Source organism: Athene noctua, chromosome 2 (genome assembly GCF_965140245.1).
Source record: "Athene noctua chromosome 2, bAthNoc1.hap1.1, whole genome shotgun sequence".
NCBI lineage: Eukaryota > Metazoa > Chordata > Aves > Strigiformes > Strigidae > Athene > Athene noctua.
In genome coordinates, this window is record NC_134038.1 from 31,348,909 (window position 1) to 31,376,376 (window position 27,468).

The following is a 27,468-nucleotide window of genomic DNA, read 5'->3' on the forward strand; positions in this document are numbered from 1 at the left end:
GGCTATACACCCATTTAATTCCTATGTAGATATCTGTCAATTCAAGATGCACCTCTATTTTAAAAATGTAATTTACAAATTATTCATCTTTAAGTGTTTGTGTTAAAATCAAGAACAAAAAGAGTATATTTGTACCTTAGTTCATAAACAATACCACTAGCTGTTAACCCTGGTGGATTCCATCCAGTCCTGTCCATAAGAAAACATTCATTTAAAAAGATATGACTTGATGTTCCCACCCAGTAAGTTTAAATCCTCAGGTTCACTTTTCTTCTCCCTTTGCGACTGTGAGGAGACAGTTCTGCATTTAAAGATCAGGACTAGTGATAGAGCTTCTGAATGTTAATCCCCTACTCTTAAAGTAACTCCTACCATGGCAGGGTTTTTATCTGTGACATGGAAAGTTACTGAGTTTGCTCTGATGTTGATCATTAAAAGCACACCTTGTGCATTATAGTTTATTGATGGTTTATAGAAAAAAAAAAAATGTTCATATAATTTTCAATGACCATGGAAAAGAAAATTAAAATATTTTAATTTAATAAAAAGTCAGTTTATTTTTCCCTCTAGAACAATAATAGTTAGAAATGGGTATACATAATTAGGATGAACAAATTAGGCAAAGAAATATTTTAAAAGTATACCATTAGAAATGACAAACAGCAAGAAATAGCTAGCTGTTACAGCAAGAAATAATAACGAACACTTTAAAATAATGATCAGAGTTAATTAATGCTGAATGAGATTCCTCCAGAAATACTCATGACATTCACAATAATACTAAATGAGTTCATCATTGCTTTTATGAAACCAACATTAAGCCAGTGAATTAGGAGTAAAAGCAATTATGTGTGGTATGATATTCCTATTCCTCATTTCGTATCTATTTTTTCTTCCCACAACTTCAGTCCTCCAAACAAATTCATGAGTAAACGAGTGCATAAGTACACATTATTCTGTGCATAATTTCATGGAGTGAAATTTATGGAAATTCAGATTGTATTAGTGATGAGCCATTTGCAAACCAATTTGGTGGTCTTATTCTTTATCTTGTCTGTATCTGTAGTTCCTGTTAAGACATCTAAACTTGGAATTATCTTACTTCCTTGCAGATGGAAAAGGCACTTGACTGATTTGCAGTAAGCTAGAATTAATATAGGTAGGCTGAGTCAAACTAGGGAATAAATCTTTCAGAAAAGCTGTGGGTATCATTGTTCTTCCCTGGTGATTGTGTAGGTTGTTTTCCAATGTCCCATCCATCCTAAAAAACATAATGTTGAAAGAATGTAAATCCAAACCAATCTATCTGGTCATTATAACCTATATAGAGAGAAATATATGGTTGTAGGGAGGAAAAAAATAGTGTTCATTAAAAATACTTCAGTGAAAATGATGAACCTTTGAAGAAAAGGGGCAAAGACGCCAGGTGTCCACCCAGCCACTATATCACTCCCCTCCTCAGCAGGACAGGGGGTAAGTAAATATGTCAAAGGCCACTTGCAGAAGCTAAGGAAAACAAACAAAAATATTTATTTGTACTTTCTATCAGCAGGTGATGTCCAGCTACTGCCTAGGAAGCTGGGCTTCAGTACACATAGCAGTTGCTCCAGAAGACAAATGCCATAATGACGAATGCCTCTGTTCCCTGTCCTCCTCTCTCTTAGCTTTTATGGCAGAGCACAATGTCATATGGAATGCAATACCTCTTTGGTCAGTTTGGGTCAGCTGTCCTGGCTACGTCCCCTCCTAACCTCTCATCCGACCCCAGTCTATTGGTGAGGCAGGGAATGTTAAAGAGACAGTCGTGATGTTGTAGGAGCACTCTTCAGCGGTAGCCAAAACAGTGATGTGTTATCACCACCTTCCTAGCTACCAGTACAAAACACAGCACTGTGTGAACTGCTATGGGGAAAATTAACTCCATTCCAGCCAGACTCAGTACACCTTCCAAGAGAGAAATGTACTTTCTTGCGCATTATTTCTATGTATAGTATAATATAGTTCTTAAATAGTCTGAAATGCTCTCTGGCCACCTGATAAGGGATGAAGACTTTTCTGCCAATGTAGTACAGTAACCTTGTGGCAAGTCACACATACAGCTACTGGTCTCTCATTTCATTCTGTGTCAGGATGGATGTGGGATGTAATCTCAAATCAAGCTAGAACCTCCTGATGTGAAATGTATCACTTCATTATTATATCGCATGAATCCATTCCATTTGGACATTAAATATATGACAAATAATCCCATTTTCTGAATTCAGAAAATGTGACATAGGGTGAACATGCTTAACTACAAGCCAAGAAGTTTTTTAAGTACCAGACTGAGAAACTTTGTCTTCCTACAGATCTACATACACTGGATGTCTGGGGAAAAGTAAAGAATATGCAGGTAAGTAACAATTATAATTAATTTCTCCCATTTCCTCCCTGCTAGCTAGAGAAGGTGTGTTCTGATATCACAGCTAATAGTTTCTTAGAGCTATTATCTAATTGTCTATCTTCCTTAGACTTGTAGAAACTTCAATTCATTTTGAGAAAGGGGAAAGAGCTTTAGTCAAATAGTAAGCTGAGAAGGCATTTATGGGGATGACAACTCAAATGTGGTCACAAAACCAGGAGTAAAATTCATAACCTCGCTTCCGTATTCTTACTTAAGGATGTTAATTAAAATAGATATGTTTATTAAATAAAACTAAAAATCCAGGAAAATAAGACTAGAATAAACTGATATGGTATAACTTTTCCTTCGTTCAGATTTACCTTCCAATGAAAAAGCTGCTTCGCCAATCATCAATATAAAAAGTTGGCAGCTTTCAAGGTTTTTTTTCATTTTGAGCCTCACAGGCAAATGGCAGGGAGCTTGCAAGATTTTTCAAGCCAGCTTTAGAGGGTCTGCTTAACTTGAAATTGTCAAACAGCTTGCTCCACTTCAGTATTTTTCTAACATATTTTGTGTTTCCTTCTACACATCCTATTTTAATAGAAACTACTAGAAAAAAAGCCTAGGATAATTACATTTAATTTGGTTATAATTTAGCAGACAGCATAGACATTCCAACTTGTTATAGAAGCACAGATGTAGCTGATGCCTTATTCCAGCCTCTCTCATCCTTCTTTATCCTTGAGTTTGAAGTAAGAAAGGGATCCTCTAGCTTTATGGAAAGCTAACACTTGGTGGAAAAAGAGCAGTATAGCTGTTTCATCTTTGTAGATGTTTCACCTTGTCTTTACATTAATATAGAGACTTTCCCTTTTATGGAGGTGATATCAGTCCCCATGTTAGTCAGTGTCTCATTTCATATGCCTAAACTCATCTACCATCACTTGCTCTGCTTTCACATAATGCTGGATATGTGGCCCAGGATCTCTGAGGCCTCTATCATTACAGACCTCAGTATAATCTCAGATGGCATCTGGTGCCTATGCTTAGGCAAGGTATACATGCTCTTAGAGTCAAATCAACTGATATCCAAATGTCTGGGTTGTAACAGAAGTCAGTAGAACTATGGGCTGGAGGAAATTAACACATTTTGCCTTCCACAGTTGAAGACAAACTGAGATTTGAGCTTTCATTACATGTACTCATTTTATTACTCATTCTATTGGGCATACATTATATCCAAAAGCAATTGAGAGTGCTAAAATACAAGTAAATTCCTCAGGAACTGGATAAATTCTGTGTTGTTCTGCCATTGAGAAGTTTCAAAAATAAAATGAGTTACGTATAAAGTATCTTGACCATATATCCTATGGTACTGCCAAAGATGTATAGCCTGTAGCTGGAATATGACCATAGTCAGAGGTACATAAAACTAGTTTTGTACCTTGCTTAATGAGCATCATAGTAATTTCTATTTTATTGCCATACTGATGATATTGCCATTCTAAGATACAAAGCAAACTGTCTGTCAAAACCTGTTCTGTATAAATAATCACTTATTTTAGTATATGATTGAAACACTAGAAGAAAGTTGTTCTCTGATATTGTTTCATCTTTTATTAATTAAAGATAATAATGGATTTAATGAAAATAATTTCTTACGTATCATATAATATTTGGGGAATAAAATTTTAGTTTCATCAGTGGTCTTTTAAGACTTCTCTGTCTCTCTCTGGTATTCTCTTTGTACTAATCAGTCTAGTGCTGAAATTCCAATCAGTGTTGCAATTTAAAAGACAGATTCAGATTAACATAATTCCAGGCCATCTGTTCTGGTTGAAATAAATTGAAGATAATATCATTCTAAATGAAAAACAATCTTAACATAATACTTTATTTAAGAGTTAAAAGCAGAAAATCCCATTTCCACACAAGTCATCCCTAAGGAGGGAAGTTAACACTTCAGTTTACAAGAGAGTTTATTCTTGCTATATTTTCCTATTTTTTCCATCCTTCCAATAGAAAGGAATGTGTATCCTTATTATTATTAGCACATACATTTTTAGTCTTTTTCACAAAAAAATTTTCACACACTAAGGTAAAAAAAAAAAATTGTTTCAAAAACTGTGGGTTTATTTCAAAGACTGACTTCTACTTCATACCATAAGAAAAAACACAGCACAAACAACAGAAAACAAAAACAAACAAACATACACACATATTTTTCTCTTGTATCTCTTAGGAAGAAATACCATATCAGGTTGCTTTCAAGGTTTTTAGTTTTGCTTATAGGTTAGATCATAAAGAAACAGTAAATAACATAGAATAGTTGCCCAAGTACTGATATCTGTCAAGCTATCCTACTTTTGAGAGTTAATTCCATCTGTGAAGTATTTTATTCTATAGTAAACTATTTTCTATTGACAAAAATAAAATATCTGTATCATAAATTTGGAGAAATGGTTTAGGTCATTTTCCTTCTGTTCTTAAGAAATAAATAATATCTTGTCCTATGTTCCATTTTCCTATCAATTTCAGAAAGAGTAGACCAGGTATTATGTATTCTTCTGTACAGAAAATATCATTAAATTCCTTACAAAACAGTTTAGTCACTGACCAATCTGTTTGCATTTCAAGCTGGTAAATTTAATTTTAGATGTTTCTGTGGTCCATGATACTTACCACAGTACAGAATAAAGAAAAGTGACTTCTCAAACTACCCTTGAAACAATGTATTCTGCAGTGGCAGGACAGATGGTGCATCTCAAATGACACTGGATACCAAGTGTAGACAAGCAAATCAAGTGCCTCCTGAGTGGTGAGGTCTAGGTTGTACTAAATATATGGAATAAATCACCCTGGATGGTAACAGCAATATCAGCTTCTATAATGGATCGTATAATCACCTTCGTTTTGGTTGTCTTTTCCAGAATGGAATACAATGTTTTGTTTTCTCATATGATAAATTTGTGACCTCTCAAACGCAGAAAATTTCTTCTATTTCTCTGTTTACTTAAAACCAAAGCAAATTGAATGTTTCTCCTCCTTTTCTTCACTAAATTATAATAAAAAAGAACATATCAGGCTCCTATGAAGCCTGTATTTCTACTGTTATGCCAGAAAAAAAATGCCAGGTACTTCAAATTCCATAGGACAAGTCCATATAAGCTAATTTCTACATCAAATGGGGAAGTTTAATAAAAAGTAAATGAAAATTATTTTAATAATTTGTATCACCTCCTCTGTAAAAATATCAGCTAAAAGTCATGTCCTTCATTTTCTTGAAGAGTGAAATTATGTTCAACCAAAAGGGTGTTTTAACTCATCCCCAGAAAAATCTACCTCTTATTTTACTGAACCATCCCTACAAATGATGTGCTAGTTACAAGTAACTATTAACCATAATAGTAAGTAATCACTAAAAGAATAAAAATAAAATGAAAAATATTTTTTATTTATTATTGGTAGGCTGTTTTTCCAGTTTTTCAAAACTGCAGACATCAATTAGTTCTAAAAAATATAAACCACACTCAGTTTCTGAAGTATTACTAATTCCTTTCTTTTCCTGTGTGAAGGGAAAAAAAAAGACAACAGAAACTTGCAATTTATATTTAAATTTCATATTTAAAGTTGAGCCGATTAAGGTGTTTTGAAAACATTAAATCTTGACATCTAATTATTGATCACTCTGCATGTGACTAGTCAGACTGTGTTTGATTCTGATCATCAAAGAGACAGAAAAGCTGAGGTAAAATTCAGAGGAAAAAGAAGGGGAAAAAAAAAGTGTTTAAGGAATTAAGATAGAGCAAAAGACAGAAGAGTACCATGAGGTAACCAAGGGGATAACTCTCTTAGAATGCAGTGGTAACCTTTAGTGACTTACATTCCTGGCAACCTTTTTGTGCCTTTGAAAATTTTCTTTACAAGACTCAAGGGTAGAAATTTGTTTAAGGTGATAGAAGGCAATATAAGCACATTTATATTCCTGACACAGAAAACTACTATTGTAGGCTGTAGAAGAAACATTGCTTATGCTTTTATAACAGATTAAGAACAGCACTAGAAAATGTACTCTTTGAAACAATCCTGTATTGGCAGGAAGATAATTATGTAGTATGTGTGCCTACAGCTGGTGGAGAAGACATTCTTCATGTTCCAAATGACTAAGCTCCCAGAGTTCCACACTTCTTATTAATGTTGAGTCAATCTTAATTACTAAGCATTGGCTTGATGTCAGCCCCTGTTGAGGGAGCTGTATAAATTTATTGTCTTGACCAAAAGGCCAAGAACCTTCGTTGCACCTTCACTTGTGTTCTGAAGTTCTTTCATGCATCAAACGTCCATGAGGAATAGTTCATTCAGTAACTCAGGCCAGTGAAATTACATCCCTGCTGGCTCTAGAGTAAAGACTGGAAAACTCTATTACATCTCCCTTTTCTCCTGAGGCTTTGAAAAAAGTTTGCAGGGTTTTTCCTGATTTTGTCTTAGATTTGGCAAGCTAGGACCATGATTTTTTCTCTATGGTTCTTAAATGCTTAAGGGTGAATGGTATATAACCAGTGTGAATCTACCAAGCATTAGGAAAGTAATTCAATAATCCATTTTGTGACCAACCCCTTCCTTCCCATCACTGAATATGTTCTTTCCTGTGGTTTAACTTTAATCTTAAATATAACATGGGGTGTTCTTTCCAGTTAATCTCTCAAATGGCACAGTTCCTAATCCTGGCTTCAAAGGTATCAGTTCTGAGCACAAATGCCTTCTGAAAGACTGAACTACAGAATCTGTTTTCATGTTACACTACCTGACACTGTGCTGCAGCTTATGGTTCACATCAAGTTCCTTGGTGTGGGAGCCAGCACAGGCAGGATGCAGAAACAACCACAAAAACATGCATGAAATCCAGAGTAAATTTATTTTTGTCACCTCACCAACCAGAGGATTCACAAAGCAGCACCTGGTCAGATGAACACAAGCAGGAACACAGGCACTGCAGAGGTTAGTCCATGCTAGAGAATCACCAGACTTGTTTTCACTTATTTCACAGGGGTTCACTAGGCCTAATTTATCACTGTGTTTCATCTTTCCCACAGCATGGCAGTAATCTCAAGCATGTTTCAAAAGGGTGTCTCAGGCTACCATAGACTTATGTCATATAAATACAGGTGTTCTACTTGTCCAACACATAAGGCCAAACTATTAATGTGTGTTTTTCAACACCCCAGCTGCAAGTCACATGAGTGTGTTTACAATCCTCCTTGCCAAACTTCCATTATTTTCCCTACACTTGGAAAGCGGTTGTTTTCTTTTTTCCCCCCTCTAGTGAGGTCAAGTCAGAGAGAACAAAGGTATTGCAGCAGAATTAAATCTGAGTTCATAGCTCCCAGAAAAAAAGGACTGCAGCCCATTCTTTATTTTCGGAACCACATAAATGACCAGCAAAGAAAATTCATTGACTCAGATATTACTTTCCACATCTGACAGTCCACTCAAAATTTTCTATCATGTACTCATCTATTGTCACATGTTCATATTGGCAATGAAGTCTGAAGTAACCATAAAAGTGCTCAAAGCACAATTCCAGTTTTCATGAAAATTCCCGTGTAACTTTTCTGTATCACATATCACAGTGTGCTGAGGAAGATTTTCAATATGTTACTTCTTTGTCTTTGAAAGATAACTGCAAACCCATGAACCCCATACTCTCAAAGGGGTTTTTTTAGATAGTAAAAAAACACTGGTGGAAAGCAAAAGAAAAGCAGGGATGGTTGTATAACAAACCTTTCACCAGTATTAGTACCATTTTCCAGTATGCTTTCTTCATTTATTTGGCCCAGTTACACTAGTAATTTCTATAATAATGACTTCAAGTTGGACTGTGGTACTAACACTGGTCAGGTGGTCAAGTGTCAGCCTCTTGCTCCTTGAAATGTGTTGCTCATCAGTCTTGCTGAGCTAGCATCTTCCTTTTCTTTTAGATTTTACATCCTGTCACAGACTTTTTCTTCCAATTCTTCAGTGATTTATATCTTTATTTTAAACTATTACCAACTAGTATCTCAGTTCTGCATTGTTTCTTTGTTTCTCCTTTGTCATCTTGCAGTTCTTAATAGCCTCAACAATGTCTCCTTTACAGTCATCAATAGCAGGTATCGCTCAACATTAGCTTCAGTTAGTAAAACTTGGCCCTCTGCATATCAAAATTTGCAGTTCTGAGTTGCACTAAAAGTAGAACTATTTCTCAGCTGTTTCTTGCAAAAACTGAGAAGGTCTAACAAATGTAGTAAAACATGGGTGAATAAAGAAAAATGGTTGTAGAAAAGACAGATGTAGCAAAAAATTCCCAATACTCAGTAAGTATGGAAACAAATTACTTTAAGGGAAAAAAAATCTGGAATTAATTAATCAATATGAGTAGATAGACTGGGTAATGACAAAGGAATAGAAAAAATGTCCATATATTTTAATAGCATAAAAGATGAAGTAGCTATTGTCTTGGGAAAATCACCTAAGTGACCTTCCTTCACTTAAATTAACTAACGGAAAAGCCCTTTTTATTCTATGTAACTTAAAACTTATGGAACTCACAAGTCTTCAGCGTTCAGGAGATAAGTATTCAACATTCAAGACAGAAATCAGCAATGTCCGTTACTAAACTATTTGTATTTTGAAGTTGTCACCTGACTTGCAGATTTTGTCTTTCTTCCAAACAACTGCCTGTGACTTAGCTTTTCTCTCCAAAGATGAACAGTGCATATAACTACCCAGATAATTATCTATTTCCTAAAAAACTTAGAAATGGAAATTCAGGAGTGTTGTATTCAATCACCTAAGATAGATGGTAGCACCATGTTACTGCCACTTAGTTAAAACTTTCCCTTTTTACTAACCAGGTTTGTATGGAGCAAAGTAGAACCCCATATCTGGTTTCTCTTCAGTTATGTGTACTTTCTTGCATTCCATTGGACAAAGAAGCAAAACACTAGAGAGACTCAGAGTCCTCTCTATGGCTGTGGAAGAAGAGGTCAGTCTGGTAGGCTGATCAGCTGCACTTGGAAATGTTATACATGTTGCTAGATTTTGAAATGATTGATGCAATTAATATATCTGCACTTATTCTGCTTTCTCTTAAGATTTACTAATACTTACTGTAACCAAATAATTAAAATATAAGCTTTGTTATTAACTACAAATTATGTCATGTCCTGCATTTCCTGGATCAGCCATCATGTTGGTATCATGGCCTACATCCTCTGCAGCATCTGCAGTCAGAGAGCTGATAATTTTTATTTTCTTTTTAAACTTGATTAGAAAAAACCCCACATTTATTTTAAGATAAATATATAATAAAATCAAGCAGCAAATGAAAACATGACTTTTGGTCTACACAAAAAGTGTCAGTACAGAAGAAATTTGAAACCACTCAGTGATAATTTTTTTTTCAGATACTAAGAAGTTACAGACTTATGTCCCAGTTTCACAACTACTGGTTTACTTGAAATATAGTTTATCTTTTTGCTCTTAACATCAATAAATGCTATATGTATTTCAATCATGTATGTCCATCTGTTGACATTGATAAGAGTACTATGGCCAAATAGAATATAGCAACACACTGTGTCAATTATGAATGTTCTTGCTTCTGTACTGCAGAAGTAAAGTAGATATTAGACATTAATTTCAGGACACTGAACAATCTCCTTTGTAAGTGCTGGACACGACATGTTCCACTGAGATGTCATTGGGTAGTATCAGAACAAATAACAAATTTAATAGAAAGCTGGCTTTAATCTAACTCATGTGGTGTGGAAATTAGTTTGGAGGCAAATAACTAAATTCCAGGACACTATCGTAATATTTCAAAGTTGTATGGTTTTGGATTTGTTTTTTCTTTTTTGTCAGAAAAGAAAAAAAAAAGAATTAAAGTCTTACACACTTAGATGTGTAGATGATGTTCCACATCCTGCTGTAATCCAAGTCCTCTGTTAGTTCCAGGGAACTAGCTTTGATATTAACAACAGGAAGTCCTGCTTTCTGGATCTTTTAAACTTTAACAAATGGATAGAAATGTATTAGAAAACACCATATTTTGTAATGGTTTATTCTAATCTAATGGAATTTTATTTTAGATTTAACTCACTATTACTAAACTTTTTAATGTTTATCATCATACAAATCATGTATTGTGGCTTATTTTATGCTGATTTAAAGTTACTTGCTTCCCCAAAAAAGCCATGCAATGTACAGGGAGTTTTTGAACTGTTCTATTCATACTGTTTACAATGGACCTTCCTTGTTTTACATTAAATATTCCCTTGTTATATATTTTTTAACTATTTTGGGAAGATTTATCTTAAAAATAAATCTTTACCAGCGTTTTTGGGGTTTTGTTTTAGGTTAAGATTTATGATAATTTCTCAATTGCTATAATAATAAAAGATGTAGAGAAAGACAGAAATGACAGAATTTTTGGTCAGGTTTTTACAAGGAGAGATGAAGTCAACAAAGAACCGTCAGCTCCCTAGATTTCCCCAGGGACATACATGACAGATGTGTGATAAACTTAAAAAAATGACAGCAATAAACTATGAACGAAAATATGAGATTTTTCAGAAAGTATAATGCAGTTATGAGATCCGTTTTTATAAAGAATTATAAAAACAATGAATGAGTCAAAGATGGAAAAAATATGAAGAATAGGTCCACTGAGATCAGTTAATCAGGAGCAGTAACCAAGGATTGCCAAAATGGTGCACTAGGGGGAACACTGTTCTTTCTATATAAAATATACCCCACTTGTCATACAGCATCCTGGACACCTGTTTCTTGTCACTATTGTCATTGCAACATTGGATTTCTGGTCTGACTCAGTAAAGCAGTTCTCACATTCTCATAAAAAAAAAAAAAAATCAAGTGAAAAAAGAACTATATTTTAGATAAATATCTTGAAGACATCTTCTGGCCCAATAGAGTTTATTTTCCAAGAGAGAGAAAAATTCTCATCCAGAAATGTTTTCTTAAAAAAAGGTTTCCTACACAGACTTTGCCTTATAGGAGTTTGAGTTGAGTGAAACTGTGCCACAGTCACTTCAAGTTAATATATTATGTTATCACTCAAACTGGAATAATTTTATGAATCTGCCATCTTCCTGGATCTAAGGTACTCAGAGGTAAGGCTGTATGTATTGACTAATAGTTCATCCGCAATTTATGTCATTGAACAAAAAGAAGAAAAAAGATTAAAAAAACCTTGTAAAGGTGAATAATGCAGCTTTTATGAAAATTTATTGTAAGCTATAAATTAACATGTCTAAACTGTAAGCCAGTAACATCAGAAGGCATATTACAGAAATTCTGATGGATTCTTAGCACTAACAGCATGCCGAATGCCCTTGCAATACTGTTTTTTGTTTACAGTTAAGATAAACAGAAACCTTCCTTTGTTACAGCAGATAAAGTGCAACGACAGATATTATCAATTTACATGCTCTAGCACACCCTACTTTGTACACAGCTCACACAGGTGATCCTCTGCATCTGTGGACATCATGATTTTCACCTTTCTCTTGCTCAGAGTGAAATAGAAAGCTAGAATATCACTTCTCTCAGTTAATCTTCACCATATGCCTTGTCCTGCTTCCGCTACTGGAGTTTTCATTAACTTTTTCAAGTAAGCTACATAAGCAGTCAAAGGCAACAGCCAAATTGGAAAGAAAAAGAGTTACTTCTTAGTTCAGTATTTTAATTAAAACTGGGGGAGAGAAAGAAAGAAAGAAAAAAAAAAAAAAAAAAAAAAAAAAAAAAAAAGGAAGGGTCTAGTTTAATTCCAAAGAACTCCATAGAGAATGCAGAGAAGCTGAAGCAATTTCAAGGGAGCCAGAGCATTATTTACCAGGAAGGCAACAGAGTCAGCACAGACAGAACAGTTTTCAAATGTGACCAGTGAGGCAAGTTAGATCTTAAATAACAATTACGCCTTGCTGCAGGAAGAGTTTCCAATTCCAAATGTGACCAGTGAGACAAGTTATATCTTAAACAACAGTTGTATCTCTCTGCTTAGATAATAAATCAGTGCTTAAAGGAAACTTCTTTACAAACCTCAATGTGACAAAATTAATTGTAGTAACATCAGCCTATAATTCTAATGGTATTTTACAGGGAAATACTAAAATATTGTTGGGCAAAGACCTGAAGGTTTCCAAAGCTTCAGAGTGGTATCCCTTTTCTGCCAGCTCTCAGCAATTGATATTAGACTTCCCATCAATTAAAGTTACGTCTTATTAGGAAGTAAATCTAGCCACAACGGGAAAATTTGTTTAAAAGGACAAAACAGGACTGATAATCCAGACAGAAGTAAACTAAAGGTTTAAAAGTAAATCTGTAACCTAACCCCACACTCAGTGTTAATGGATGTCCTTTCTTTATCTCCACACTCTAGTTCCACTCACCTTTCCCATGCGAAAAAGTTTCTTCTCCAATGTCTTTCTTTGACCAGAATGTAGCATTTCCATTACTTCATTTCTTGAAGGAGAGGAGGTGGACTTTATCACTGCTCACCTCATCAAAAAAAGCTTTGGATTCCTCTCAGAAAACTCACTCTAGATTTGTGCTACATGAACTACATTTTTGGCTCTTACTAGTCACTGGTTCTTAAATTTTAGTATAGTCTCCCACTCTGAAGAAATGTGTCTGATCTTCGTGAGTGCTCCTTTCCTCTCTTCCTTCATCTCTGGAGAATCTAAGGACTGGTACAGAGCAGCCAGGGCAAAACCATCAGCCTGCTTTCTCTGATGCCCACTCATACATCCAACTATTAAATAATAAACTTGAGAACAATCAAATTAATTTTTCCTAGAATGTGTCAGGAAGATACAAGTACATTTACACCCAGGGCAATACAATTCATATTATTGAGAAAAATCTCACTAATATTACTTTAATATGAGAAGACATAGACACCTACAGTACAAGTTATATACACGCATCTAGGTACAGAGAGAATTTCTTTTAATTTTGTGCTTGCAAAACTGCAGAATTCTTTTTCTTAACTGTGAAAAAACAGCAAAATATGTTCTTGTACCCAACCCTTCTCTTAGAGTTAAGTCTATTTTAATAAGTGCAACGCAATGCATACTGCAGGGCTGTGCAGTTTTGTTTTTTTTTGTTGGGTTTTTTTGTTTTGTGGGGTTTGATTTTTTTTTTTTTTAATTGCAGTAAATTTCTGAAACCAGAAACCAGCCATGACATTACTTTTCTGGAAGTTGCTACAGAGTAATACGAAGATCAAGAAGATAGTTTGTAAGAGCAAGCATCAGATATAGAACCGATATTTAAAAGAAGACCTCTTCTTCCTCCTCCTTTTGTCTTTAGTACTGTATATCATATGACAGTGAACTCACTAAAATACTGGAAATAAATATATTTTTACTATATGGCAATATCTGAAAAATGTCACCTTTAGGAATTATGGCACAATGCTGATAATAAATACTGAGATATGCAAAATCCAATTTACAGTGATACAGTGCCTGTAAAAAAGGTAGTTCCAATGCACTTAAGGGTTTTAATCAGGGAAGTACAGAATTTCAGCAGACACCCCATTAAAATGCTTATTCATTTATTTGTGTACACATAAGGAGTACACACTGAAATGATGTGGTGGCTTGTTTATTTGTTTGGTTTTTCCCCATCTATTTCCACTATATTGCAGGAGTATTTAATTACTGGAAAACTACTTTTTTAAAAATATATATTTTTAGACCTTTTTTATGAATCATTTTATATGCAGAACTCCTCTGAACCACTAAAACCCAGAAAGAGCCTGAAGATATTTTAATAAAGCCCAAAATCTCAGTCACATGAAAAATAAATAGAAAATCTCTACAGCTTTATGCACTGCTGAGAGACTATGTTACTTGCATTAATTACACCCAAATATTCCTCAATATACCTGCCAGCATGACACTAAGCGAAAAAGGGTTATAAAGGGTATTACAGGTTTACAGTTTGGTTAGATGTATTGAGATTATCAGTGATAGAAATAGACAAAAATTAAGAACATTTATAAGGATATGAAGTGGAGGGTTTTCTGTGGACCTGATCTCTCACAAAAAGAAATTGGAAACTGTTTCATGAATATCATTCCAAGAATAAAGCACTGTTTTACTGGTGTAGAACACCAATATATTTGGAGGAAAAAAGGTTATTTTCTAGAATTTAAACTAGCTTAAAGTTTAGGTACCTAAAATAATACATTCCCATGTGCTCATTAGGTCCAGCAATTTCTTGAAGTTATTTCTATAGGTTTGCTAATTTCTTCTCAAGCAAGTTTTGAAAATTTTTTTTTCTGTTCACTGAAAAATAGAAAATAAATAGTGTTTGATGCTTTTACTAAATTTAATATAGATAAATTATTGGGTGATGGGATTGTTTTCTGTGGGTGCTTTCTTTCACTTACTTTCTTGCCTTCTTTTTCATTGTTTATAATGTCATTTCTCCCAAGTATTATTCCAACATAAAATAATCCCTAAAGCCAAGTGTGACAAAACAATCATACACTTTTATTTTTTTAATTCAATAGAGTAAAACTGGAAGTATAACATAACATGGAAGAGAAAGAAAATTCTTGCACTTATACTAGTCCTTTTATACTCATCTGGAAAATAAAGGGTGTTTTTTTAAGCAAAAGAAGGAGACAAGTCTTGCTTTTCCTTCTGTGAATGCTGATTATATTATTTATGCCTACATATTTTAAAGGCCCCCTCACAAATGTAATATTTAAGTTACACTTTCAGCAGATTCCCTATTCCTAAAACAGTCTAACACAAAAACAAATAACTGAGGGCATGGGACTGCAAGCAAAGAATAGATGAGAGCTACTTTTGCTTTTCACCCTCAAGGAAAAAACAAAGATAACTGAAGACCTTTTACCTTTCTTCTGCTGATCTGTATTTTCAGGTTGATCCCCTTACCTAGTTCAGCAAAGCTGGTTGTGCATAGAAGGCCTAATGCAGCTCCCTCTCTTTTTATTCCCTTTTTCTCCCTCTCCCCTAAATCTTGATAGAGAGTGCAGGCAGCTTCAGGTGGGATACATGTGAGAATTACAGTGGGGGACCAGTAGCAGCTACTAGGTAGTTGTCTGTAAGGACAGCTGAGAGATGGGATAAAGTCAATCCCTTCTGGGACTACCCTAATGAAGGAGCTGAGAAAGTCATAGTTCTAGGAGAGATTAGTAAGCAGATAACATTCTTGGCCTTTTGGGGAAACAAACATATCTCTGAAGGAATTTGGTCCTGTTCTTTGTTGGTATTTTTTTTTCTTAACTTTAATTACCATCTTCTCTGTATATTTCTGCTACTTCTTTGTTGGCTTGAACAGCTCTGTGATACCAGGCACTGAGAGCAAATTGAAAAAAGAATTATATTTTATAGCTGTATGTTATTTTTACCCAGTGTTAGGTCTTTGTTTCTCAATTGTAGTAAAGAAAATTTTTTCTCTCCATATACTGCAGTATGAGTGCTAATGGACTGATTATTTTATCCCATGCCAGCTGAGGATGTTAGGATTACTGATTTTTCTAACAAATTCAGCTGTGGCTAAATTTTAATGTTAATGTTGCAAAGCCTGTTTATGATTAATACAAAAATAATGCATGTTGGCTTGCAAACAGTTTGGTTAAAGAATTATTTCTCTAGATAAAGCAATGGCATTTCTTTTTCCTTAGGTAGATGAAAAGTTGTATGGACTTGCTCCAGTTATGCTGCTTCCTTGTTTCCACTCCAGTGAGATTCCCTCATATTTGCCTGTAAGTTGTAGTCCTAGTGGTTGGTTGGTTGGTTTACCAGCATTTTGTGGGTCTATATATCCAACACTTATGACAAAAAAAATTAGCTATTAGAGTAAGTAATGGTCTTCTGTAAAAAAAAAAAAAAAAAAAAAATTACATTATAGCTGTATTTATATATATATATATATATATGTAGATGTATGTATATATATGTGAGTGTGTTTATATGTGTATATATACACATATATCTCTCCATTATATAGAGCGGTGGTCTCCTAAAGGATATGCATGTATGTGTGTGTATGTGCGTTTACCCTAGGTGGTGCACAAGACAGTCTATTGGAGGGCGAGTAGAAAATATTAAAACTTCAGTAGTACATATCTATAATTTATGAATAAATAAATATACATATATTTGGGGTATGTGCTCAGAAATTTTTTGCTAATGGGATGTGCAATCAAAATGTTTGGAGACCACTGATTTAGAGAACCAGAAATATTTGCAGTGGGGTTGTTTAGAAATCAGGTCAGTTTTATATTTTAAAATAAAATTTTCCTTGACTGACGTACATACTCAATGCAATCTATGTAATTAAATATTTATTCTAGTCATTGCCCGAAGGAATTAACTTTCATGATGAAATTGATCTTGGTCAAGGTGTCTTCTACCATAATGGTTTCTGCCTTGTATATTCTGGCTGATCTTGCCTATTGTACTTCCCAGCCACTGAACTAACATTCTCGCCTGTTGACCAGAAGCAGCCTAGGCTTTCTACTTTAGTCAGTAAACTGAAGTGCTTGATACTGAAGCACTGTATAGGATTGTAAACAAGACACTAAGGATTCAGGAATATATCAGAACAGTAATTTATCAACAAAAGACTAGATGCTAGAAACCCTTTCATTCTAGGTGTTTCACTCAGAAAATAGACCATGCTGTGGACATAGGAGCACATGGTGATATTGCATTCATAATCTCAAAGAATATTTAGTGAAAAAGTTAACTAAATTAATTTTCATAACTAAAATGAAACCCTTGAATCAAGATTTTACAAAGTGCAGTAACATAACTTTTCTCTTAAACAAGTTATTCTTGTCAGGATAATTACATATAATTGATCACTTTTAAACAGATGTTTGAGTGAAAGACATCTTATGCAAAGATTTCTTGAAGAACATAATAAAATAATAGCAATAATAACAATTTGCTTTGCATGTTAAAATATGTATTTAATTGGCAGTTTAGTGTGGGTGGGTTGCCATGTACTTACACACTACATTGTCTTACTAGGTTGGCATATGGTAAACAAATTCCGACTGGGTATGCCCAAGGAACACCCACAGCTGTTGCAAAGATCACCAACTCTGAGAAAGATGCACAAAAATCTAGATATGGCCAAAATAAATGTCTAAACAGATTTTAAAACTGGACAGAGAGCATTTTTTCTTAATAGTATATTTTACTCTTCTCTCAAGCTTTGAGTCATGTTCTGAAGAGTCTACATCTTTTTGTGTAGAGAGAAATTTGTTAAATTGTAACATAGATGTCCTATAGCTCTAAAGAATCAGAAGAATTGCATAGGATTATTCTTGAGCAAAGTTTAAATTCTGATGTTTTTTCCATGAAATTAGAACAGTGCTTTTGTATTAAAATAGTATTATTTCTTTAAAAATAAAATAAAAATAAATTAAATTTAAAATAAATTAAACATAAAAATTAAAGGTTTTTCAGTAACTTTAGTTTTTGAGGTAGTTTTACTAAGGCCAAAAAAAAAGTTGCCATAAACCCACATAACATGCATAAGCTTTAAATAGTACGTAATAGCTGCTATTCAAAGTCTCCACGGTTAGCTAAGACATAGTGTGATAAACTTAAAATTGACAATTTGAAGTCCTGAATTTTTATCTTGTGTAATGTTAGGGTTAATAATGAGATACAGTACACAGTAACAGTTTAAAAAGAAGCAATTTCATTGTCATAGCTATGATTTCATAACATCAATGTAGTAGTACAGATGAGAGATGCTGTGGTTCAGTGTACAATGATACGGTATTTCTCAGTCAAGTAAATAAGAGGGTTTTATAAACAACAGATTCTCACTATATATCTGATAAAGATTTGAATGGTACGTCTGTGATTCTTCAGTACCCCTACTGTGCCTTTGCATGTTGTTTTGCTGAGGCAAGAGGGCTTTGACCACCACCTGTTTCTAAGTAGAGTGAAAGTAGATTAGCAGTAAATATAAATTCTTGACATCCTTCTACTATCCTGTCTTTATTGGGTGATAAAGACAGTCAAAAAGGACTTCTCTTACTGATTTTTTTGCACAGGAACCAGTGGATCCCCCTAAGTCTAGCCAGTATTTTTGTGGCCACGTTCCTTTGTGGGTGTGTGGAAGAAGATCCTTGGCCAAGTGTCTGGCCTACCTGATACTCATAAGGGAACTGATGCTAGGTATTCCACAGCCCAATTAAGTGTATTAATTAGCTTGTTAAATGTCCTATAGGAGGAAAGAAACTGATTTTGTAGTCTGGGGTATGCACCAATGTTAAAATAAGTGCCAAGGTTAAATGAAGGAGAGCAGAGACCTTGACCTACTCATCCTAAAATCATTGTAACTGTTTTAGCACAAATGAGAGAAATGACACCTATTATCAAAATATTTGGAAGATATTGGGTTCATCATGTCAGGTTTTCTCAAAAAAAAAATTAAGATTTTCTTGAGACAGAGAAGTTTTTCGCATCCTGTTATAGGTCAAACATGCCACATTCTTTTCTTACTGTTGTTCACATAATTATTTAAACACAGTATGTCAAAACATTATCTGATGACTGATTCTTAATGAGGCGAATGTCTCTACTGTGCTTTTTATCTTATTCTGTCTGAATCATTCATGTGAATAGTTTACCTGTTTTCTTTTGTCAGAAATGTTTGTTTCCATCATTTACCATCCTAGACTATAAAGACCATCTTTTTTGCCGACTAAACCAAACAATATATCTGACCTGGAAGACTGGACCAGAACATCTGTACTCTCTGGTTTTGTAATGCCTTGGAAAAACAGACGTGCATATGTTATTCTTGTCTTTTTCCTCCAATCATCATCCATGCCTGAATTTGGGCTCAATATAGTTACATTTTGTTTATTGCTTAGCCTAATTATTATACAAAAATATATCCTCCAGTTCTTTGCCAAAATTTTCCCTCTGTGCAGGGATCTTTCCTGCAGATTTACCCTAATAATTAGTTAATACCACTTTAAAAGTAGTGGATATTTTACAGTGAGGGATACTCAATGAAATAAATTAAGGTTGTTTATATACAGCATTCAACAACAAATTAATTGTCTGGGAATATTACCACCATTCACTGTATCTTTTTCTGTATTCTTCAGTACAAAAGTTAAGAGACAAGAAAACATGGCCCAGATATAAACTACAGAAAGGAGTTGTTTCATTCATCAATGAATCAGTGTCTTGCTTTATCTCTTGGGAAAAAAAAAAAAAAAAAAAAACACACACAAAAAAAAACCAACAACAACAACAACAAAAAATCAAACATAGAGGATCAGCTGAATTTCATTATTTTGTTCAGATTTTGCAACAAAAAATAATGCATTTCATAACATTTGGAAATAAACTTGCTGTCATACTGTGAATAGAAATCAAGTCTGATTTCTTTACTTCCCCTCAAATGTAGCAATGTTTCTAAAACCTACATATAATTTCACTTCTTCTGTAAGTATCTTACATACCTGACATGGGAATCTCATATTGTTTTGATTGCTAGAACATCTTTCATGTGATCAGCAAATGATATATACATTAGTCAAATATATGTATTTATAACCACTACTAAAAACAAACAAACAAACCAAAAATTGACAGTGACATTACCATTACTTCTATACATAGACTTAAAGATGCAGTAAATCTAATTTTCTATGCCTCCTTGTGGTGGTTTCCACTCCCTTACACTCCATTAACAACTGGAGATAATGTCAATTTTAAAGACTTAGTCCTCTTATGAAGTAAAATATTGAAGAATTTGGAAACATTAAATCTATTGCTCTTGAGCTAGACCTTAGGAAAATAAATGGTATTATTTTGAACTTAAATTCAAGTATGTTGATTTTAGGACTGAAAATGTGGAGAGGTTAAAGAATCCATCCTAGTCTTTACTTACCACAGTATAAATTTTTCATTTGGGATTTGAACTTGGAAAAGTTGTGTGCCTCTGTGATGCAGTTATACAGACAAAACAATTGTTTACTGTGACTCCACCTTAGACATGTTAGTGTCAAAAGCAATTCAGGGAGAGTCTTGAGCTGAATGTGCATGTTTTCTTGGATTTTTATCTAGTTTCCTGTATTAATCATCTTCCCTTTAAGCATGTGGGTTTTACAGTACATGACAATTGTGCACAGTATTCTCTAAATTAACTAAATATAAATCTAGATAAATAATTTTCATTGTATTTACTATCTCTACAGTTCTCCAGAACTACAATAAATGGATCATTAATATCAAACCATATTGCTTTTTGTGACTTATTGTGCAGTTACAGAATTGATTAATGAAAAAAATAGAATATATGTGTAGTTACTATTGTGTTAAGAACTGGTCCCATTAAATATTAAGTTACTATCTGAAAATAAATAAACAAATCTTTTTAAAAAGAGTATGTCCTGTAAGACTAAGGTGAAAACTGTGGTAGAATAGAGCAAAGGAGGTAATTACCTTTCTGGGAATTCAAATAATTTTCTTGTATATGTACAAAAAGCTTACTTACATTGTTATAGAAATTGGAGTCTTTGGAGGAATAATAGACATGCCCCCAAAAGAACAGCAGTAGTTTTGAACTAAAATATCAGGAAAAAATAATTTCCAATATCAATCAATTCACAAAAAGTGATCCTGAATGGCGTGTAAAGAATGTCAAAGTTATCTTGAAATATGGAAAGTTGTCTTTTAAGAGAAATAAAAATCTTCAAGCTGCTCTATGTATCTCTCAACCTGCAAGAGGTTCTGTCCCTTTAATGACATCTAGCTGAGGAATTTGGTCTTCCCCTGGATGGTGAAAAAAGAGGGTAGGGGTATATTTAGGGAACCTAAGGTATACAGATTTGAGCAGCATACTTGAAATTCATTATTTCAAGGAGCTGAATAGCTGTCACTGCTGGAGTCTCTTTGGCTCCAGCTTCTCTTTTATTCAGCCACAGTCACTTTGACAATAGCAAGGGTGTTAATGACATGACAATACTGTTCCCCATGTAGTCAGTACTAAATTCTGTCTGGTTTTCTTATGCTCTCACTGTCATAAACTAACCATATGGAAAAGTAACGTGCTACATTTGGAAGAATTATCCTGCAGTCTATGTCATTCCATTATATATCTAATAATCAAAAATATAGAGACTGGATTTTTAAATTACCCTGAAGCGACCTTGTTATGTTAAAGGTTAAAGTTTCCTCCATTGCCACAAGGTGGTTGCTAGAGTTTTTGTGAAAGCAAAAGCTCAACTTCATGAAGATTTTAAAATTTGAAAATGAAGCTTTACTTGAAAGAAGGTTCAAAATGCTCATCAGGTCCCATTCTGAGCAATAACTTAGGTTTAAATACTATTTTGAAGATTTTTTTTTTAATTCTGTATTTTTATTATGAATTATGTAATTTATACAGAAAAAATAATTAATTTAAAAATAAAATAAATATTTTGTCCTGAGAATAGTAAAATACAGTTTTCTAACATGTTACAGTTTTTCTGCTTTTATAACAAAACCAGTAATCATCTTAAATGAAAGGTATGATGAAATCTAGTTGATCTTAATAATTGTTTTATTTTCAAAGTCGCTGTTCCTTTTACTGACATATGTCTCTATTGAAGCTTATTCAACAAGCTGTGCTGAAAATAGACCTATTATATTATTATTTCACTGCTGTCCATACTTGTGCAACATTAATTCACCAGAGAAGAAAGACCTGATTTACAGAAAATAAGCCATTGTGCTAAATGGAGTGAATCATTAGTAGCAGTGAACCCTGAGGAGATTGAAAGCTGGATCGAGATTGACTAATGAGAAAATCAGAGGAATATGGCTCCCATCCTGACTAATTAATCAATGAAAGCCCCATGCCAGAATTTTGAACAACAGGGGAAGACTACTCTATGTTCAAAGTCTTGCTTTCTATTTTTTTTTTCCTATATTGCTCTTTATTTATTTACTCGGGTATTGGCAAGCTATTAAGCCATTGCCTACAATATAGTTTAAAAATCTGTGTAAAATATAGGGCATTTTGAAATTTAAGGTGTATTTTTGTGGTATATCACAGTTTCAGATCCACTGGTCGCAGTAAGTTGCTGTACATCGTTACACCACATGCAGGTTTCAGATTCTAACATTGTTGCTTGCAATACTTTTACCGCATAACCAAATTTTGATTTATGTGGTTTCTGGTAGTGATCTAGCAACTAGCTATATGGCTATGTTATTGTTTTCCTGAACACCTTGCATGTGGTAAGTATTTGAAAAACAGAGCACAAACTTGAAGTCCTTTTACATTGAATTCACATTCAATCTGTTGCATCTAGGTGGTATTGCATTTATCGAAAATGTAATTCACAGTCAGCTTTGCACCTCCATGGAGAACCTACAGGAATTAGGAAACATTCATACATACATCCTACTTGTATGTAGGAAACATCAGATTTTCTGAGTATGCATAGACGACTTGAAATAAGCACACACAGCAGGTCTGATACTCTACAGCCAATTGTTGATATTAGCCACTCTTTTAATACCATTCTTTGTGGACTTCCATTTAAAGCGTTGTTCAGACCAGAATATATCAATCTAACCGTGACAAAACCAAAATGATGTAGTTGTGTTCAAGGAGTAGCAACGCAACTACTTGGGTATCCAGTCCAACTCAGGTTTTGAGCCAAGTTACCACATATTCGGTAAGGGCTTATGACTTCAGCGGGTGGGATTTCTACTTTCCCGATGATATTTGTTGCATTGTTTCAATTTAATTTTCAAAAGAGCTTGACAGGATAGGAGAAGTTAAAGAATCCACTTTATTTTCTTTCAATAGCAGCATTTTTGAAATAAGGAGAGTGCTCTCCAGACATTTCTTTCAAGTGCATGGCTGCTAAACAGCAGTGCCAAAACAAAGTGGTATCAACATAGATGAAAAGGAAAGCAAGCAACCCAGGCTGAATGGATGAAAAGTGTTTCTTACCATTTTATTCACTTAACACTAGGGACAACATTCATCAGCATTCACGTTCAAGTATTATGTAATACATTTCCATTCAGCTTGAAATTTAAACTGTGGGCAAACTCTGATTTACCAAATAATAAATCTCTCAAAATATCAGCTGCAAACTATGTCCATTTAAATAGATAACAACAGACCAAGGATTCAAAATCTTATCTTTTTGTTGTCCCTGTGGATTGGAGGTTATCATGCCAGTTCGTTGTGTCAGGCCACTTGAGTCCTTATGCTTCTAAAAACCAGACTATCAAAGAAAGAACTGCTACTGCTGTAATAATATTAACTACATATGCAGGAAGCAGCATAAATTTATTGTAATGTTATTCTCTCAATAGAGATTTTCACTTATTGTAACATGATTTCATAGCGTTAATGAGGTTTGTATTCATTTTCTTCACAGAAGTCACTAATACAATAGTTAAGAGTGAGTCATTTACTTCCCATGCAATTATCTCTGGATAAGAATTTTGCAATGTATTTATGATTCATTTTCCTATTACCTTACCACCTTGCATAATTCTCAGCATATTTATTATTTATTCCGAATAAACTGAAACCAAATTATCAACATGTAAGAAAAAAACAAGTAGAAACATCCATTTCTGGAAAGGTGTATAGACTATCAAAACAAGTATCCCTAATTATATTAAAACTAAATTTTAATTCTATTCAAATATCTAAATTGTTGATGATATCCTTACCACTAAAGAAACATTTAAAGTGTTAGTGTTGGCTTGAATCTTATACTGGTAGTAAATTTTCTTCATTTTTAAAAAATGAACTGTGTTTTATTCTAAACAGTATCATAGAAACTTCACACAGCACATGCCTTCAGTCGGCATGGTTATCTTAATGTCAGCTCTGTTGACCCCAGAAATAATACACCAGACATAAACATTTGTTCAGTGAATACTGACTGAGTGCATCTAGCTGGAATGAGGAGCATTTCAGGGGATTACTAAGGGTTATGAAGGTGAATGCTACAGCAAACCATGTTACAATGTATTACTCCATTTGAGTCTCCCCAACAACATTCAGAAAGCTGTCAGGGAATTTCAGCACATAATTACTATCCTTTATACCCTAGAGAAAGAGATAATTTGTAATAAACCCAAACACTTTATATTGGACAGCTGAAGGACATTCACATGCCATGTATTTGTAATAGGCATAGGCATCCTATCTATGAGAAGTAATGAGCACATTAACTATGTCCACAGGACAGTCTGCTATTACATTTCAAATCTGTCTCTATCACAAAAAAGTTTTTCCACTGGTTTAACATTTTTCTCCCTCACCAGTTTTCTAAAAGCTAATGTGAAAGGCAAGTACAGGAAAAAGTTCTAGCGATTTCTGTATCTTGTCATGGACAGGCTTATCACATTCACTAATAAGAAAGTGCAATGCCTACATGTCACTCTGAGCTTTTTCTCCTCTATCAAACAAAACTGTATTCTTGGCTCCTTGGGGAGTTCTTCTGTTTGCTGTTTTGCTTCCAGATCAACACGTCATCATAGGTCAGCTTTTCTGTCAGCTGGAAATACAATACAGAGACACCCTGAGGACTTTATCTCTTATGCAATGGACTTAAATGATGCAATGTTTTTGCAATAAGCATGGTGTAAACGTCCTGTTTTGTCTCTTAGGAGGGTATCCTAAGGGTGAATTCAAAGCTTTTCCACTTCTAAACTTCATGCTTGCATCGAAGGTTTCTTTAAAAAAATGCAGTAATAACCTACATTTTTTTCTCAAGGTCAGAGGCAATTCTGTAAGATGATTTAGTGGTTTCTTTTTATCGGTATATACATTATTATCAAAGAAATTTTTGTTTCAAAATATGCATGTTATATAGTTATAACAGAAATTATAATCTAATAGTTGTGTCAGAGAATGAGTGTGATTATTCACATATTGAGACTGAAGCCCAAGCAGTTACACCTGTAGAGGCAAAGCATAATAGCCAAGATGCAGTGACTGCTTTCCTTGAACAAGGTATTTTCGGACCCAAATACTGTAACTGCAGACAGTGTATAACCACTTTGTAACATGGTAGCATTGCTAATAGTTGTAACCAGCAACGGGTACACTTTGTTTGTAACACAGTGAAACAGACATATACAAATAATATGTAACCAAGAAAAAGTAAATGGAAAATTTAGGGACACTTGCACAAGTAGGCTACAGGGAAAAGTGCAAGCAGTAAAATCTGCAAGTTAAAAACAAGTATTTAAAACAGACAGAAGAGAGTTTATTTCAGGGACAGATTTGCTTGTCTTTTGTCTTTTATACTGAAAGGATACATTGTAAAATTGTAGATAATCCTGCAGAACAAGCAAGAAAGGTGCTTGGTAAAACCAAAACAAGTCCTTGTCCCCAAAATAGGATGAAACATGTTGAGAGCAAATGTGGTCACCGTTTTTCTTTTAGGGGAAGGTATAAGAAATGTAAAAAATATCAACAGCGAGAGAGGAAAGAACAATCTAGAAAATGCCCATGCTTGTTCCAGCTTTCCTTGTGAAGAGCTCTCAAACTTCATGACCTTGACCTTGGAATGAAAAGATCAAGAACTGCAGCTGTCAGCATTAGTCACAGGGTATCAGTTTGGTGGTATTGTATAACCATAGCAAATCTAGATTTTTGAGGATTAATTATTTGAATATTTAGTGATATCAACTGGTAATGAATAAGAACATTGGCAATGTGTATTTTAAAATATTTAATGTAAATCCAGAAAACTGTTTTCTTGGAGTTTGAAAATGGCCTGATTTATCAGTGTTTTAGACTCTCCCATGACAGTTGCTAGTTCCCTAATTGATGTATATATATATAAACAAAATATATAGATACTTTTTTTTTTTTTTTCAGTTGCAATATGATCAATCATAAATGTAAAAGCTTTACATTATTCAGCAAGGATAGGGAAAGGGGGAAAAGGAAACACATGGTTTTATACCATAGGTGTTAGCAAGGAAGGTTGCTAAACGATAACAAGTCACAGGATGTTTCCTTTAAGATCTATGCAGATTAGTAGAGAGAACTGGTGAAGGTCAGGGAAAGTATATGTTTCATCCTCATGTTCAAATATATACTGATATTATGCTTAGATATTTGCCTTACAAACTATATGGCTGAACAGCTAGTCAGTATGATAGGAGTTTCACAGTGACGTCTGTGTAACTACCCATATGATAAACACCAAACTACAGGTCAGTTAAATCCCACTCCTGATAGAAAAGGAATATATCAGAAAGCAAAATCCAGCAAGATTGTGAAATACAGGTAGAGCAAGGAACGTGAAGAGAGCCTTGTGCAGGTTTGCTTCTAAGCACTAGGGAGTAACTGGATGAGAATGCAGACCCTGAAGGAGAGCTGGGTGATGAGGGCAACCATGAATGGCCACAACCATTGAAGATGGCTAACCACCCGAAATGGAAGGAAGGAGAGTGACGATCTGAAAATTATGGATTTCAGAAAAGGCAGATGCACAAAAATGTTAGATGAGCATCCTGGGAAAAATTAGGAAGAAATTACAGATAAAAGAGAAATACTTAATTCTGTAACTGTCCTCAAACATTCTTCTGATCAGCAGATTTACAAGCTACTTACAAGCTACTAAAAATGATGCCATAAAGATAAAAGTTTGTAGTCTGTTGTTTGCTTTTGTCTTTGGCAAAAATAAATTTGTAAAACTGCATGGGTATTTCTGTAATAGAAAAAAGATAAGATCTCAGACTGCACTAAATGAAGATTAAAGTGCTGAGAAAATTTAGGTATTTGCCGGATAATCCAGGGTTCATGAAATTCACTTTTGGGTGCCTAAGATACTGGCTGAAATAATATCAGCAACATTAACAATTGTCTGTGAGAAGCCACAGAGACAGGTGACAGGATAAGGGTCTATTTTTTAAAAAGCAGGAAATTAGAATCCAGAGAATTACAGAAATTCAGGTAACTGTAATTTCTTCCATGCTACAAGAACAATTAACCCAAATGGTTGTAATGACATACCAGAAAACAAG